General features: G+C 54.1%; 1 pseudogene; it reads right to left on the bottom strand.

The window, feature by feature from the left end:
• Positions 1 to 1780: 1780 nt before the first annotated feature.
• LOC137375514 (U2 spliceosomal RNA) lies at positions 1781 to 1889 on the bottom strand (annotated as a pseudogene).
• Between the last annotated feature and the right edge of the window lie 1666 nt (positions 1890 to 3555).

Below are 3555 nucleotides of genomic sequence, written 5' to 3'. Positions count from 1 at the left end.
TACCTCCCCGCAGCAGAATACCCAGGCCGGAGGAACGGCAGTCATTACCCCCCGACCAGATCGATGGCCCGTGGGACCACCATCGCGACCACTGCCTGTAGGTGCTGAGGTGTGGTATTCCACACTCCTGCAGAAACAGTAGGTCAGCTTTGACCTTGGCAAGGTAATCCAAGGTTGAAACACATCGCGTAGTCGATTTAATGCTACGCACATTAATGGAAGCAATTCTTACACCCATTTTTTACTAAAAATTAGTTGTTGTTTCCCATACCATTTGTCCTTGCTAGTCCCAGTCCTTTGGGATGTTCCTGCATACCCATCGTGTGCGCAAGCAGTTTCACGTTGGTTGGGCTCAGAAACCCCTCCTGATTTTTCATGCAGGGTTTGTTCCGCTCGGGTGACATCGTGGGGGGTCTTGTAGGCAGAGAGGATTGGGTTGTCCTCAGCTGCTTCCATCTGTTCCTCCTCGAAAACATCACAGCTTCCGGTCTCCCGGAGCTCAGGTGCGCCAGACGTGTCTTTGCTCCTGGTGTCCCGGAGCTGAGATGCGTTGGCCACGTCGTTACGTGTGGGGCATTGGGGTTGGGGCACGCCGGGCCCATCACAGCTTCCAGTGCCCGGGGGCTGGGATGCTTTATCATCCATCTCGGAGTTCTGCCGCCTCTTTTGAAGGGGCTGTCGTTCCAGCATTTCCCCGTCCAGTGAAGAGGAGTTGTTGCAGTCTGATTCAGAAGAGAGCCTCCTCTTGCCACTGGTTTGGGTGGTGGCTTTGGGATGTTTTTTCTTTGTGGTTTTCCTCTGGACCACTTGCCACTGACCTGTTTGTCCATCTGCTGCCTCCTCCTCCATTGATTCTGTCTGTGGAGGAGGGGTTTCCGGGCGCTGGGTAGGTGCTGGGTCGTTGGTTTCAGCTGCCTCCCCTTCCTTCTCAGGCTGAAGTTCCTCACTGCGGAGAAGGTTGCTGGTCTCCTTTCGAACAGCGGACGCCTTCGTCGAACCTTCTCCCGGCCTTTCCTTGGACCTTGCCGCCTGAGCATAGCTCAGGCAACGTTTGGGGCAGGTCTTGTAGAGATGGCCTGCCGCACCGCACAAGTTGCAACACTTAGTCTGCTTACAGTCCTTGGTCTGATGGCCTTCCTCCTTGCAGTTCTTGCAAACAACCGTGCTGCAGTTGGCTGCCATGTGACCAGATTTGCCACAGGTGCGGCAAACTCTGGGCTGCCCAGCGTAGACCAAGAAGCCTCGACTTCCCCCGATAGCGAAGCTGGAGGGAGGGTGGATGATGGCTCCACTGGAATCTACCTTCAAGGTCACCTTGACCTGCCGCTTGCTGGTCCAGATCCCAAAGGGGTCCTTGACATCAGTGCTGCTGCTGGCCACCTCGACGTACCTGGCGAGAAAGGTGAGTACATCCACCACCGGAACATGGGGGTTGTAGAGGTGAATCGTCACCGCCCGGTCCCGGTGTGACAGAAGCGTGAAGAGCGGCTCCGCTGTGAGGATCGACAGTGGCGCCCGGTCCCCTTTCTCCTTGAACGCCTTCAGGAACTTGATGCATCCCGCCACGTTCCGGAACGTCACGTCGAAGTATCCACTGCTGGGGAAATCCTGCAGGCAGAAGACGTCCGTCGCTTGAAATCCGCAGCAATCGAAGAGAATTTTCTTGATGAAGAAGGTGCGATCGACCGGTGCATCTCCTTCCTTGTCCTTCACGACCACCCGAACGGTGTTGCGCACTCCCTGGCCCGAAGCTCGAAAATTGGTTATTGCCATTTTACTCAAAGCTTCCCCAAGATCAAAAGGCAATGATCATGGTCTCTTCTCAATCAAATAAGCACTGATAAGAACTGATACTACACTTGATCTTCGCCAAAAGGCCGAGAAGCGATCTTCTCTGGGGGTCAACAAACTTTTTTTTTTTTTTTATTTCCAAAATATACTTTATTCATAAAAATCTGTAAAAATTACATTGCCAAACAGTTTCCAAACAGCACCAAAAAATACAAACATTGCAAGGGAGATCAGTTTCCTTCAATACTGTCATGAGTTTCTTCCCAACCCTTCCGTTTCTCAATTGTCATGTCAATTACAGTTTTACATTTACAGCAATTCAGAATATTAACGATACAGTTCGAGGGGTTTCCCATGGATCCAGCCCCTCAGTCTAGCTTGGTGGGGGAACCTTACACTGTGGTCTTTCCCCATTGAGCCTTTGCTGCGGCTGCCCCAAGCTTTAGTGCGTCCCTCAGCACGTAGTCCTGGACCTTGGAATGTGCCAGTCTGCAACATTCGGTGGTGGACAACTCTTTGCGCTGGAAGACCAGCAAGTTTTGGGCAGACCAAAGGGCGTCTTTCACCGAATTGATAGTCCTCCAGCAGCAGTTGATGTTTGTCTCGGTGTGCGTCCCTGGGAACAGCCCGTAGAGCACAGACTCCTGTGTTACAGAGCTGCTTGGGATGAACCTTGACAAAAACCACTGCATCTCTTTCCACACCTGCTTTGCAAAGGCACATTCCAGGAGGAGGTGGGCGACCGTCTCTTCCCCACCACAGCCAATGCGGGGGCACTGTGCGGAGGGGGCGAGACTTCGGGTGTGCATGAAGGATCTGACGGGGAGGGCCCTTCTCACCACCAGCCAAGCTACGTCTTGGTGCTTGTTTGAAAGTTCTGGTGATGAGGCATTCCGCCAAATGACTTTGACGGTCTGCTCGGGGAACCATCCGACAGGATCCACCGTTTCCTTTTCCCGTAGGGCCTTGAGGACATTCCGTGCAGACCACTGCCTGATGGACCGGTAGTCAAAGGTGTTTTTCCGCAGAAACTGCTCCACGAAGGATAGGTGGTACGGCACGTCCCAACTGCACGGAGCATTCCGCGGCAATGTGACCAGGCCCATCCTTCGCAACACCGGGGACAGAGAGAACCTCAGCACGTAGTGACACTTGGAGTTTGCGTACTGGGGATCTACACATAGCTTGATGCAGCCGCACACGAAGGTGGTCATCAGGATGAGGGCCACGTTGGGTACATTTTTCCCGCCCATGTCCAGAGATTTGAACATCGTGTCCCTCCGGACCCGGTCCATTTTAGATCCCCAGACGAAGCGGAAAATGGCTCGGGTGACTGCCACGGCGCAGGAGTGGGGTATGGGCCAGACCTGCGCCACGTAGAGCAACAACGTGAGCGCCTCGCACCTGATGACCAGGTTCTTACCCACAATGGAGAGAGATCGCTGCCCCCACATGCCCAACTTTTGTCGTACCTTGGCGACTCGCTCCTCCCATGTTTTGGTGCACGTCCCGGCACTTCCGAACCATTTCCCCAGCACCTTCAGGTAATCTGACCTGACGGTGAAGGGGACAAAGGATCGGTCAGCCCAGTTGCCAAAGAACATGGCCTCGCTCTTGCCGTGGTTAACTTTGGCTCCCGAGGCCAGTTCGAACTGGTCGCAGATGCTCATCAGTCTGCGCACGGACAGCGGATCCGAGCAGAAGACGGCGACGTCATCCATGTACAGGGAGGTTTTGACCTGAGTGCCTCCGCTGCCTGGGATT

The sequence above is a fragment of the Heterodontus francisci genome, chromosome 11 (genome assembly GCF_036365525.1).
Source record: "Heterodontus francisci isolate sHetFra1 chromosome 11, sHetFra1.hap1, whole genome shotgun sequence".
Classification (NCBI taxonomy): domain Eukaryota; kingdom Metazoa; phylum Chordata; class Chondrichthyes; order Heterodontiformes; family Heterodontidae; genus Heterodontus; species Heterodontus francisci.
Note: the sequence above shows the minus strand (reverse complement) of the source record. Positions and strands in the feature narration are given on the sequence as shown.